The sequence below is a fragment of the Eurosta solidaginis genome, chromosome 4, assembly GCF_040869045.1.
Source record: "Eurosta solidaginis isolate ZX-2024a chromosome 4, ASM4086904v1, whole genome shotgun sequence".
Lineage (NCBI taxonomy): Eukaryota > Metazoa > Arthropoda > Insecta > Diptera > Tephritidae > Eurosta > Eurosta solidaginis.
Window position 1 is genome coordinate 223,216,624 of NC_090322.1, and position 15,366 is coordinate 223,231,989.

General features: G+C 39.8%; 1 protein-coding gene across 7 annotated transcripts in view; it reads left to right on the forward strand.

Moving 5' to 3' along the window:
• The window catches only part of ldd (lipid droplet defective), a 149,734-nt gene that overhangs the window by 19,522 nt on the left and 114,846 nt on the right, over positions 1-15,366 (forward strand). The gene's annotated exons all lie outside the window — the stretch shown is intronic.

Below are 15,366 nucleotides of genomic sequence, written 5' to 3' on the forward strand. Positions count from 1 at the left end.
CTTCAAGCCTAAATCAACGTCTTAGATCCTCCTCAAAACTGTAGAGGGGCTAATAGCTGTCTACGAAATGTGAATTGAGTCCGGTTCCCCACGCCTAAAATTGTCCTCCTCATCATTACAAATAAGATTAAAAAGGGGCTCACCTTTAAAAAGGGTGAGGTATTTCCCTTGCTTTAATAAAATACTTGATACAATTTGTGCAAATAAGATCATTATTTGAAGCCTGGAAGATGATCCCATCACAAGGTTTGCACCCATCACATGGTTTGTTCTCATACTTTCACTTCCACTCTAAAATGTATTGGTTGCCCAGTTATTGCGTACGCCGAGCGATCTGCTGCGAAATATCGTCAAGAGACTGTGGTCCAAAGGTGAATCCTTCCAAAATAAAGATGCTAATATTATCGATGCGGTAAAAAATGCCTTAATTTAAGCCATGTAAATTGAAATGAGCCGAGCTCTACATACACAGCCGAGTGAAATATCTGGACATTATTCTGAGCAGCAAATTTTACTGTAATATTCACACTGAAAATAGATGACGAAAAGCAAATAATGTCCTGTTAACCTTGCAAGGTCGCCAATGGGGTATTCAGTTATACATAGTGCACAGGGTGCGCAGTAAGGCCCTTGTTATTCTATGATGTTTCGGTATGGTTGTCAGGCATGGAGTGTCTACAAAGGCTGGGTAAGGTGCAGCGATCGGCTACTCTGATTCCAATATGACCACACCCATCTACTCGTATCAAATCTCTAAAATTATATTAAGACTTCTCTCAACCGAATTGTTTGGCAAACGCCTTGTGTGTGTACCCAGAAGTACACAACTGCACTTTGGTGGACACGATATTTGGGAGCTCAAAGTAATAAATAAGTTATCGTTGCTTCTAATGACAGCTAGTACGTTTCAAAATTTTCGACTAGTCTACTGTAATTTTGGGTAATAGTCTAATTGAGGGGTCGACTGCTAATACGCTACCAAAAATATCGAGTGAGGTGTCAAAAGACGCGTATTAATCTCGAGAACAATAATCCGAAGGCGGAAAAGAAAAATTTTATCTCTGTCCGGAGATATTTGCAGTTGAATGTGGCGATTTCCATGTGGTTGTTGTTGTGTTAGTACCCACAAAAAAATGTGTGCATCACCGTGGCGGTAGCCACGGTTATACCACACACCCGGACTTGGCATGGCGTAGCCCAGGGTTATTTTTTATAAGCGCGGCCGAAGGCCGCCAACGCAGAAAGGTGTTCTGCGCAAAAATTCTATGGATCCGACCCCCGGTTTCGGAGGTACCCGCGGGTCTTTTTTCGGTTTTTTGTTAATATCTTTTGAACGCGTTAAAATTTATATTTTCCGCCTTCGGATTATTAATACTGATATCAAGACGCGGCGTTTGACACCCCTCTCGATATTTTTGGTAGTGTATTAGCAGTCGACCCCTCAACTAGACTATTACCTAATTTTGTCGATCTTGGTTATTAGAAAACAAAAAATTTTAATTTTCATTATTTGAGTCTACGCCGAGAAATCTTAACTTTAGTTGCGTTCCAATGAAGCGTGACCCAGATACGGATAGAAATTTAAAATGCAAATGCAACAACAACGCTGTGATCCTGATATCTATCTGGGGCCGAATCGTAACATACGATCCGTGATCGAATGCAGAGGCGGTATTGTGTCATACGATCCGTAATCGAATGCCTTATTTTAAATCACAATAGCCCCGAAACGGTGAATCGGATTAATAAAATATGTGAATAAGGGCCAAAGCATACTCCCTAGAACCATAATATATTAATATTTTTTTTTTTTAAGTTTGATAGCTCCTTTTTTATCGCTTGAGTGAAAATTGTTTTCGATACGTGATCGTAAGTGACCATATGGCCCCAGTTTTCAAAATCAGAATAGCTCCGAAATGGTGTATCGCATTCATGAAATATGTGAACTAGGGACAATGCGTGCTCACTAGATCCATAATACATTATTGTTTTTTTTTTTTTTTTAATATTTGGATAGCCAAATTTTTATCGCTTGAGTAAAAATAGTTTTCGATCCCTAATCGTATCTTACGATTCCATAGCTGGATCAGTTTCGGATCAACAGGGTAGAGTGGCTCTGTTGATTTGGTTTTTTGTGGAAAATTTTTTACAGTATACTCTCTGTTTTTGGTAGCACTTACAGTCATATGCACTAGGGCATCCGATATTTAACATATTTTTTCCACTCGAAAACCCATAAATTTAAACTTTAAGACTGAAAACTAGCTATTAAGGCCATAAAATGATTACATTACATTCATTTTAAATCATGATAGAAAAACTATACATTTATATGAAAAATACAAGAACAACAATATAATGTGCAAATGCTCCTGACAGAAGTAAAATTTTGAATATCAGTCTTGGGACGAAAGTTATTTAATTCAAAGGAGTTTTTTTGGTACCTCTCCCTACATTTGTGGACGTGTTTTACTTGCCGACCCATTTGTTAATCATTAGCACTCTAGCTTTTTTATTATAAATTATAAGCTTTTATTCACTTTCACTTGGCTGTTATCTGTAATCAAATCTTGCAAGTTAGATGTGATACACTTCCCGGTGACCGATTGTGCTGAAATTTTGCACACATGTATAACTCCCATGACAATGCAATATTACTTTGCGAGAATTCGATAACAGAGTTATCGGTAAAGATTTGTGTTCACGAGGGAATAAAAGCCTAAGTCCTTTGTTTAGAGGGATGGTGAATAACCTACAGCGGGTCAAGAACGAGGTAACTTCGCTTTGTTTGTGTATACAACGAACGTATAAGTTAGGCTGTTATCGCTCAATGTTGCATACTTTTCTGCGCACTAGATTTTGGCCCCTATTATGAGCATCTTTCGATCTTCGACTGTGGTCGAAAAAGCTGATCGAACGAATTTTCATTCGGTATTATGACGCACGTTCGATGAAGGCAAGCATTATTGTGAATTTCGATAAATTCGAAATTTCACAATAGCACATTTCCATCAGCTGTCAAATAAAATAAAATAAATAGACAAAAGCAGAACTAGTTATTAAATGCAAGTATTGAAAATAAAAGTATAACTACGACAGAATTGTGGTTTGATGATTCGTCAGATGAAGAGAAAAGCTTACTGGAGCTAGCCAGAAGTAGAAGACGCGTGAGGGATGCTTCAAGTCCTTTGGAAATGAATTCCACCACGTAAGTGTAGCTTTCTAAATAAATTGTTAAATTGTTGAAATTATAAGTTTTGTTTATAGATTTATTCAAAACTTCAGACTGTCCAAAAAAGCGTTCATGGACTTGTTGTCCAGTACAGATGAACTGCTTCAGCAATGCACAAGAGCCAAGCATATTCGTAATATTCTAAAATAGGCAACAGTTCTCAAATTTTGTGCTCGGGGATCCTACCAACTTAGCATTGGAAACGAAAATGCACTCGTACTTGCCCAGCCGAATGTGTCTGTGGTTCTATAAGAGGTGTTGCATGTCTTGGAAAACTTTATTTGTGAAAGATGGATAAAATTCAATTACGAAGAGGCTGAGCTACATCAATCAAAGTTGCATTTCTATAATGTTAGCAGAATTCCAGGTTTTATTGGCTGTGTTGATGGCACACACATTAAAATTGTTGCTCCCAAAAAAGAATTACAGCATTTATATTACAACAGAAAAGGATTCTACAGCATTAATGCTATGATTGTAAGTATATCATTTTGATATTAGTTTCAGATTGTAAATACATAAGTATACACCTTTAAACAAATATTTTTTAGGTTTGTGACCATTCTATGACTATACGATACATAAATGCAAAATATCCGGGAGCAACACATGATTCTTGCGTGTTCAATATGTCGACCTTGAAATCACATTTGGAACAGGCAAGAGCCCTTCACTACACACCAGAAAAAGCAATACAAATTATAAACGTGTTTGCGGCTTTGCACAATACAAATTTCTGTAGAAGAGTTATCTAATGAAGAGGACGACCATGATATCCCATTCGCCGAAATTGAATCCACAACCAACTCGGAAGCAGAAGAAATCAGAAACTAAATATTGTGAGTTTTGTAGATACTTCATTTTATTGAAATAAAAAATTCATATACATGTATATATATAAAAAAATATTTGGTAAATTCATTATGATTCTTAAAAGCTAAAGATTTTCAGTTTTCATAATACAGTCTTAAATTTTATTATAAATTTGGTATAAAAAATATCACTTCAGTTTCATATGTATGTTTAAAACAAAAAAACAAAAACAACTCCAGCTTTTCCTGTTTCAATTTCAAAAAATCGCGTTTATAATAATACTCCAAGCTATAAGTTCTCTTCGCATACTTTTCTGTCTCAAGAGCACTTTTTTTGATCTCTTCCAATGTTTTCAGCATCTCTTCTTAAACATTTTTTTGATTTGCTGTCTGCTCTTGCAATAGTTTGAGCCTATCGTTTTTGCTGCACCTTTTTCGATTTGCTTTTCGTGGCCTCTCCTCATCAGGTGCACCACTTTGTCCACTTACTTCCAAATTCTCATCCGATTCTAAGTTATCACTATATAATCGCTCCACAATCATATCTTCACATTCTTCATTCGCATTAGTACTAAGGCCATGCTCTTGTCCAGGTGGATCTACACCGGTCTAAAGACGTAACAAACCCATTATAGACTCTTCTGAATGCGTAAAGATATTTAACCTGTTTGGTCCACCACCAGTTGCACGGTATTCCACTATGTTCTCCGATATTTTTTTTTGTTTTTGACTTCTTGTCAGCCCACACCTGAGACGACAAAAATAAAGTTGTATTATACAGATTTTGACTTCTATGGTTCTTTAATCCACCTTAATCCACTTTTTCATCGTTCTTACTGGTGGTCCTAAACAGTTCAGCTCCACTGTTATATCATCCCACTTTTTTGTCGCCTGAACCTTTGTGCAAGTTCCTTTTGCTATATGGGGATTTTTTTCTATAATTGAAACCAGTCTTTCAAGCTGTTATTTTGTACTCTCGACCTTGGACCTATATAAAATTAATTCAAATAGTTTAAAATTACTACCAAGTAGTAAAAAAATAGAAGATAAATACAAAAAACTTACATTTTAAACAATTCTTTTTCTATTCGATACAGCGTCGACAACAAATTTCTATTCGCTACAAAATTCGGTACACAACGAAAATTTCGACAGAGATGAGGTGTCATAATACCAACTTCAAATTCGATTTTCAATGTTCGATAGCCAACGAAGATCGAAGATCGAAAGATGCTCATAATAGGGGCCTTTGTTTTACAGATTTAACCCACAGAGCAGAGATCTGAAATGAGTAGTTGTAAACTGAACGTGACATATTCAAAGTTACAATAAAATATGATTTTAAGTTAGTTAGCACTGTTTGACACAACTTTATATTTATTTATTTAATTTCAAAAATAGTCTAAAGTTCTTACAGACTGCTTGAGTTTGTACTTAAAAATACAGACCTTAGCAATACAATCAAAAAATTATTACACTCAAGAATGATTTGAAGGTGGTATTGGGCAAAGAAAAGTCAATGGCCAAAGAATTTGAGATGGTATTGAACTCCCTCAATGCTCTAAAAATGGGAGCGTTAGAGGCATAGAGGGTCCGGCCGCAATCAATATAAAACATATCCTAATTTCGAAGTGATCTAGGGGGTATATGGAGACAAATACTATCGAGTAAACGTGGTGAATCAACCACAGCATTAATAATATCATAGACAAAAGTAAGAGAAAGAATGGTCCTGTTGTTGTTGTTGTAGCAATGCTCGCCCCACCTAATAGCCGCGACCGATCACAAATTGTCATCAATATCCTCTAACTGGAGTCCAAGGAAACTTGCCGTTTCAACAGGGGTGGACCATAAGGAAAGGGGTGTTAGAGGCGTTGGTTCCACATTACAATTGAAGAGATGGTTGGTGTCATGTGGGGACACATTGCAAGCGGGGCATACATTTTGTATGTCGGGGTTGATTCTGGATAGGTAAGAGTTTAACCTGTTACAGTATCCAGAACGAAGTTGAGCAAGAGTGACACGCGTTTCCCTGGGGAGTATGCGTTCCTCTTCCGCAAGTTTTGGATAATTTTCGCTAAGTACTGAATTCACCGGCAATTCCCGGCATAAAGGTCCGACGCCTGTTTATGGAGTTCACCAAGGACCTGCTTGTGTTTTTTTACTTCATACGGCTGGGTTCTCAGGTGCCGTATTTCCTCAAAATGCTTACGGAGATGACTCCTTAAGCCCCTAGGCGGTGCTGGTTCATCAATCAGATGTCTGTTGGGATGCCCAGGTTTCTGGGTATTCAACAGGAACTGTTTGGTCAGCATCTCATTTCTCTCCCTGATGGGGAGTATTCTGGCCTCATTATGCAGATGGTGTTCTGGAGACATAAGAAGACAGCCCGTGGCGATTCTGAGAGCAGTATTTTGGCAGGCCTGTAGTTTCTTCCAGTGGGTGATTTTTAGGCTTGGCGACCATATGGGTGACGCGTAGCACGGCTGGCTAATTGCTTTGTATGTAGTCATGAGCGTTTCTTTATCTTTTCCCCAAGTACTGCCAGCGAGGGATTTGAGGATTTTGTTACGGCGCTGAATTCTCGGAACAATTGCGGCTGCGTGCTCACCAAAATGTAGATCCTGATCAAAAGTCACACCCAAGATTTTGGGGTGTAGGACAGTCGGTAGCGTAGTGCCATCGACGTGTATGTTCAAAATGGTCAACATTTGGGGCGTCCATGTTGCAAATAAGGTCGCGGAAGATTTAGTCGGTGATAATGCCAGGTTTCGCGAGGCGAAAAAACTGGAGAGATCAGGGAGGTATCCGTTTATTCTGTTGCATAGCTCATCGATCTGTGGGCCTGGGCCTGTGGCCATTACTGTGCAGCCATCGGCGTAGGAAACGATAGTAACTCTTTCTGGTGGCGAAGGTAGCTTAGATATGTAGAAATTAAACAAAAGTGGGGATAGGACACCACCCTGTGGAACCTTGTTTAATTCTCCTTGGTTTTGATGTTTCGTTTCTAAATTGCACCGATGCCTGCCGACCACCCAGATAATTTGCGGTCCACCTTTTAAGACATGGGGGAAGGGTAGACCCTTCCAGGTCCTGCAGTAACGAGCCATGGTTGACCGTATCAAAAGCTTTTGAGTACTGTTCTATGGTGGGGGTATTGATTTAAACCGCAACTTATCTGGGTGCTAATGGCATTTAGCGCGTTGGTAGTGCTATGGAGTTTTCTGAAGCCATGCTGATGAGGGGCTAGCTGCAAATTTGCTTGGAAATAAGGGAGCAAAATGGCTTCAAGCGTCTTTGCCACTGGCGATAGGAGAGATATCGGACGATACGACTCACCTATGTTAGCTGGTTTCCCAGGCTTTAGTAGCGGGACCACCTTGGCCATTTTCCATTTCTCAGGTATGACAAAGGTGGAAAGAGACAGATTGAAGACATGCGCTAAATATTTGAAACCCTCTTTCCCTAGGCTTTTAAGTATCGGCATGGCTATGCCGTCTGGGCCCACTGCTTTGGATGGTTTAGTACGACCAATGGCGTCCTCAACCTCTTTAGCGGTGATGGTGATTGGTGACGCGCTGAATTTGTGTTTATGTGCGTGTCTATTGGCTCTCCGTCTATCTTTGTCGACCGTAGGATGCATTATATATTGTCGGCAGAAAGCGCTCGCGCATTTTTTCGCGTCCGACAGCACTTTGTCGCCAAAGGCGATGGAAACTTTGTCTTTATGCTTAGTCGGATTCGATAGGGACTTTACGCTGGACCAAAGTTTACCCACACCGGTAGAGAGGTTACAACCTCTTAGGTGCTCCTCCCATTTCGCCCGCTTGTGTTCATCCACAAGCAATCTGATGCGTTGGTTTATATCCCTTATTTGGTGGTCGCCTGGATCAAGCTGTCTTATACGGTCACGTTCTCTCGCTAAGTTTGCGGCTTTCGCCGGGAAGTGGGGCCGGATTTAGGGAATTCTCCCGGCGGGAATGAAATGTGCCGAGGCGGATTTAATGACCTTACGGAAGGCACGCTCCCCTTGGCGGGCATCAGTCGGGATAGGGAGGGCAGCAAAGCGGCTGTCTGTAAAGGATTTATATTCTTCCCACTTTCCTTTTTTGAAGTTTATGAAAGTGCGTTTTTCAGTGACGATGAAGTCGGCGGTACGCTCAAGCGAAATAAGTATGGGCAGGTGGTCGGATGCCAATGTTAACATCGGCTGCCAGTTGACGCAGTTTACGAGTTCTGCGCTCAAGATTGAGATATCTGGCGAGCTGTGACAGCTTCCTACCATACGTGTGGGGGCGTCTCCGTTTATTGTGCAGAACGTCGTTTCTTCTATTTGATCCGCCAACATCTCACCCCTACTGTCCGCCCGCAAGTTTGAGTGCCATATATCATGATGGGCATTGAAATCTCCTAAGACAATGCGATTGTTGCCAGTGAGTAAGGCCCTGATATTAGGGCGGTATCCACTGGGCAAACAGGTGGCAGGAGGGATGTAGATGTTGATGATTTCTAGGTTTGCATCTCCTGACCGGACAGATAGGCCTTGACGTTCTAAGACATTGTCCCTGCGGTCGATGCCAGGACCAAATATATAATATTGCACAGAGTGGTGTATGATAAACGCGAGACCGCCTCCATTTCCGCTCTCGCGGTCTTTCCTGTGAACATTATACCCAGAGCAGGTCTGCAATGCAGATCTTGCTGTGAGTTTAGTCTCTTGAATCGCTGCAATGCGGATGTTGTGCCGCTTCATGAAATCGACTATCTCCGTAATCTTCCCAGTTATTCCATTACAGTTTAACTGCAGAATTCTGAAGTGCATAAGGGGAGACGTCGCCACTCTGGGGGTAAGTGACGGGTGACTACGCCTGGGTTGTGGAAGGCCAGGACGCAATTGCTGTTGTGGCCCTGGGACTGGGCGTGCTTGGGCAAGCATTGGGGTACCCGGATGATTTGGGTTTGCGACCTGACAACATGGCGCGATGAAACCCGTCGGGGGGTTGCCGTCGCGGAGACCAGAACATCTAGGAAAGTGGCACCACCCAAGGCAGGAGTTGCATTGGGCGGATGTCGCAAACCTATATATTCTGTGTTGGCAGACGGTGCAAACGGAGGTAGGGACTAAGAGTCTTTCCCTGACCTGCACGATTGCTGCCGGAAAAGAGGGGGGGAGAAGACGGGGGCAGGGGCTGATGCTCAGCATTGCTACCAACTCTACTACGAAGGTAGTAGTTATGAGTGGTATCAGCTGTTTGAGCTGTTGGCGCCGTGGGGCGCGAGCAGCAGCGGGTACTTGTTGTGGCTTGCTGAGCAGCGGGGCTGCTGAAAGGTAGTGGGGGCGCTTAGGCGTAGACTACGGGACGCCCTTGGACGTGAACAGCAAGGAGCCACAAAAGATTTATAAAAGTTACGTGGACGTCGGGTTTTGGGATCAATCCCAGAACAACCTGTCCGATGCAACCATCCCTTGCACGAGACACACTGAACAGAGCATGACCGTCCTAAAAATATTCCTTTCCGGCAGATGCAGCAAAACCATTTCTCAGGACCGGGGTCAGGAGACGGACCCGGATTGGATTCGATGCCTTCCCGGAGTAAGAGAATATGGAGCAGTCCTGCTGCAAGGAGCTGCTGGGAGGATGACAATTTGTGGGAGGGACGAAAGAAATTAGATGGGGTCACACTGAAATGACAGTCCTTGGTCGGGAAAAATCCCGAGTCGCTCCGGTACATAGAACCGACTGCCTTGGGAAGCGAAAGGATGGTCCTCCTACTTTGAAGTAATTGGAGGGTAATGAGTGCACATCTGGCATTGTAAGGAAAGTTCAAAGACCTCAGGCCAAACCATAAAACGATTTTTTGGACTTGCTCTAGGCTTTTGATACGGCAGTCATGATAAGGCCTCCAGATAAAGCAATCATATTCCAACTTAGAGCGTACGAGAGACGTAAACAGCAACTTAAGGGTATAAGGATCTGTTAAGTCAGAGCTAAATCGCCGAATAAAAGCCAAAACCGAGTAGGATTTAGCAATTATCGAGGTTATGTGAGTGGTAAACGAAAAATGCGAGTCGAAAACTACGCCTAAGTCAGAAATCTCAGTACGTGAGGACAGTCGAGAGCCGTCAATATAATATGAAGTGGGTATTGTGCAACGAGACTTAGAGAAGGTTACGTGAAGGCACTTACCAATATTTAAAGGCAGATTATTATTACAGCACCAATCAGCAACGTTGTTCAGATCAGACTGAATGTTTTCTTAATCAGAAGGAGTAGAAACAAATATAAACACCTTCAGATCATCAGTGTAAAGCAAAAAATGGAAATGCTGAAAGCAGGCTGAAATGTCATTAATAAAAATTACAATAAGCAGTGGTCCCAAAATGCTGCCTTGCGGTACTCCTGAGGATGCTATAAAAGGCTTGGCGTGAGTATTGTCAACACAACTACACATTTGTGTGAGTGAAGGTAGGACTTAATCCAAGACAAAAATATAGAGCGAAAGCCCAATCTGGCTGGTTAGAAATCAAGATTTGATGACTGACTTTTTATCAAACGCTTTGGAGAAATACGTATAAACCGTATCGACTTGAAGACGGTTGTTGAAAGCTGCAAGGCAAAAATCAGAAAAAATTGCTAAGTTTGAAACCGTGGATCTATCAGGCATGAGCCATGCTAACTATCACTAATTAAGTGCTTGACAGCAAAACTAATTTTTTGTTTTACAACATACTCAAAAAGTTTGGAGATAGTAGATAATTTCGCAATTGGACTATAGTTGGCAACATTGTTTTTATTACCACTTTTAAAAATGGGGGATATGAAGGTTAACTTCCAAGCATCAATGAACTCATCACACTCGGGAGATATGTTGAAGATTAAAAGAAGCGGGGTGGCTAGATTCAGGCAATTTTTAAAGAGAAAATTCGATAAGCCGTCAATATATGTGTGAGAAAACGACTTGAGGTTCCGGATTCCATCAACAATGCCATCTGGAGAAAGAGTAAGAGCCCCGAAGTTGATGGGAGAGTCTACCATTGAGGAGGACTCAGGAACACTAACTGGCTGAGTATCAAAATTGGAGTGAAAAAAGTCTGCAAAAAGGTTAGCCGCCTCCATAGGTGAAGAGGTATGAAATCCACTATAAAAAACTGACGAGGGAATACTCGAGGTAGTTTTCTTGGATTTTACATAATTCCAAAAATTTCGAAGTTTCGGGTGAACTTAATATACAGCCTCTTACTTAACGCTTTAAATTTCTTGTTGTAGCGAATGTACTTGTTTTTAAACACCAAATACTTTGTATTCCATTCGATATTTGGTAAGTAAAAGTTACTACCATCCTGAGTATGTATTAAACTAACAATATTGTCAACATGCGATTTATATACAGAATCCGCACTAGACGGAGGAATATATGAAGCGCATACAAACAATTTCGAGCTGCCTTGAACAGAGACGCAAAGCTGGTCGATCAACGAATCCATGTCAGACAGGTCCACAAGTGATGACCGAAAATGACGGCGCACGGCAATTAAGACTCCACCACCTCTAGAAAGTCCAGTTTTGCAGTAGTCAAGATCTTTGCGGTAGACATTATATAAGTTGGGATCAAAGAATTCACCATCAAAAAAATTAGAGTTGAGCCATGTTTCTATTATAACGAATATATCATATTCCAAATGCGAGCTCATATTAAAAAGCAAGTTGGACTTAGTCCTATGGCCAGAGACATTTTGAAAATAAATTCTGACATGCCTAGAAAAATGTTTGCCTGGCACTGCTGATTGCTAAGCATCACCACCGCCACCTTGACCAACTTTACGACGATTTTTGAAAGGCTTAATTTTAACATCTGCCGGCCAGAGCTTGGGATCTAAAACTGTATCCACTAGTGCAGGCGATACACAAAGCTTGAAATTTAATCGTGTCAGATCTTTGATATCCGCGTCCTTTTTGACCAGAGGAAAACATGTGAGATGATGAACACTGATATTAGTGTTTTTGGAAACAAAAGCAATAAGACCATCCGCAGTAACACTTGGTTTGAAGGAGGATAGGTGATGCCATTTCCTAGAGCTAACAACGTCAATTTCCGTGTTATCACTAACGCCGATTATCAAATTGGAGGAGCGTGTCTTGCTTTGAGGATTTACCCTTACGGAATCTTTAGGGGAGATTATTGATTCATGGTTAACTCCAGTATGCAAAGGTTTATTGATATCTTGCTTTTTACATGTGCTCTCTGTCAAAAATGCTTCAACTAATTTAGTCACATTTTATTTCTATTATGAATATGCCCCAATATATTCGCATCATTATATAAAAAATCGTGTACTCATACACAGTCAGGGTTATTTAAACGTAGCGATTCGTATCAGTAATTTGGTTGAGAGTCTTTTTCATCCTGACGCCGCGTTAGCGTTGAACGCGAAAGATCTGACAACCGAAGATGCTGATATCCGAAGTGAAGCCACTTTGGCAAACACATACGATATGTTTTCTCGAAAATCTGTATATTCTATGTATGTCTTTGACGTTTTGTTGTTGCAAGAACACGTGAACATGTGTATGCACATATATACAAATTCATTTGAATGAGTTGAACAAAGCATGGGGCGCATTCCAAAAGTTGTAACTTTACGACAAATTAGTAAGCATAAAAATGTTCCGCTCTATTCACTCAACGTTTTTATCGATTGGTTGCTGACAGTTGGCTCAACGTATCGTTTCAAAAGCACAATTTCTTTCACTCAGCTGATAACTGATTATTAGCAAGATCAATTAATTGATGGAACAAAAAACAATGATCAGATTGATGTTAATAATATAATACACTCAAACATTAACAAAACAGGAGGTCTTCCAAAACCACTAGAAATATTTGTTGGTGCTAAAGTTATGTTGAGATCTAACGTTGTCGTTGCTAAGGGACTTGTAAATGGAGCAATAGGTCACATCACTGAAATTATATGGCCATATTACAGACGTGCTCAACTATACCATAACGATATACCATCGGTTCGCGTAGACTTTGGTAACGATGGCGTTCACATAATACAGCCTAAATCAGTCCAATTTCCTTCTACATTTAATCACGGCACAGCTGAAAGAAGAAGCTCCCGATTGTCTTGTCGTAGGCTTGAACTGTGCACAAAATGCAGGGAACTACTGTAGATCATGCTGTTATTTATCTAGGCTGCAAATTATTTGCTGCTGGTCAAGCTTATGTGGCTTTAAGCCGAGTTAGGTCTTTAGCAGGTCTTCGATTCGAAGAACTTGACTGTTTAAAGTTGACTTCGAAGAAACCTTGTAATGTTGATGCATTAAAAGAAATGGATAGGATGAGAAACGTTACAAATAACTTAGTAAAATTACATAAATAATTTGAACAATATTTTACCCTCCTAACAATTAAAAAATAATTGATATTTAAATTAAATTTAAGAAAAAGGTTTTTCTAAAAACAAGCTTTTATTACATGTTAATAAAACTAACTAAAAAGTAAAAAATAAAATTAAAGAAAAAAAAATTGTTTAAAAATAAGCTTTTATTATTGGTTAATAAAATTAACTAAAAAGTAAAAAATAAATTGACTGTAATGAAATATAACACTTTATAAGTTACGCTGCTTCGTCTGCGACAAAAAAAATCCATATTGTACATAATTATATATTTTTAACATTAAAACTTTACACCTATATTACTAAATCTTACAGTTTATATCGCAGTCCTAATTGGTTTAATAAAAAGCGTGTTAAATTTTGATCGTATAATTAAGAACCTTTAGGACCTCCTTTTCTTTGCTAATCCAATGTTATACATTATGGCTCATCTAGCGGTAGTGGTTAAATAACTAGCTACAGCACAGGGTGTACCGAAAAGCGGAGACACAACCCTCTGATGGCCATAGGGTATAACATATAGCTGAATCAGTTGCGATGAATTGTGGACACACATAGAATACATAGAATTAGTGTAGAAGGTGACACATACACACATATTTCAGTTACATCTGAGTATAATGCGTATTGAAATTTAGTAGGACAAATTTTATGCGCAGCAATTTCAGAGGTGTATTTAAAGTTTGTCGCTTAGCAGTCCATATAAAGTTTAAGCGTAAACGTATATAGCATAGTACAGGTCTACAAGTAGGATATGTAGCAGAACGCACATACACAGCCACGCTCACCTGATAAAATGCTTGTTCTCGTTCGTTTATTTTGTGGAAGCTATTTGGCACTGTTGTACTTCTTAGGTCAAAGAAAAGTGTAGTAGCAGCTAACGAAAACTGCGTAAAATTTTTATTGTCAAATTATAAAGAAATATCCTTATTTACTTTCAAACGAGCACTTAATTACATGTCTCTTTAAAATCCATATGTTTTGGACAATTTTAATTAACAAATTGTGATACTTTATTACCGGGGACTATTGGTAAAACATGACCAAAACCGTTGGGGGAGTATTAATATGCGCGTTTTTGCCTCGCTTCCAATAATTTTTGCCTTTGGACTATTGATAACAGGACAAAACGCGTTTTTTCATTTCTCTTTCTACATTTTTGTACGGGTTATTGCAGTCGACCTCGGTTTCAAACTGTTTTTCGCGTAGAACTTTTGAACGGGCAGAAAAACTTAGCACCCGTGTTTGTATTCTTAATACTGGAATAACTACGCCTCCTCAGATACCCCAATTCAAGACTTTTGTATAATTTTCTGTAGGACCCATATAGGTGCACTAGATTTTCATACTAAATTCGTTCAAAAAAATTTACTGCGTCACTTTCCACGACAGCAACCCCGGTAATTTTGACACTTCGTTAAGTGTCAAACGCTTGTCCCAGGCAGGTTCCACTGAGTTCCACAATAGTTTGACACTGACCAAAGTGTCAACCTGTAGTACAGGTCTACAAGTACTATGGTATATAGAAGTAAAAAAAAACACAGCTATTAGTTATTAGTTTGATAATTTGTTTTAATTTTATGGAGCGATCCAAAAAAAAAATGAAAATAACAGGCACCCTATTATGTGTACACATTCGTTGAGTGCTACCAAATCTCATAGTACTGATCTAGATTGTTCCAATGAAATGACTCAATGGAACGTTACTTTTGATCCCTGTGCGTCACCCTTTAAACGTCACCAAACGGAATCAACACTTAAGTATGGAAAAAAAAACAGAAATTTGATTTATAAGGAGCACCCTAATACGGATACATTATAAGTTTTTGTACTGCCTTGGAAGTATGATAAGGTAACATACAAGCATGATCATGTGTACATACGTACATATGTATGTATGAAGATCACTTATGTCAGTA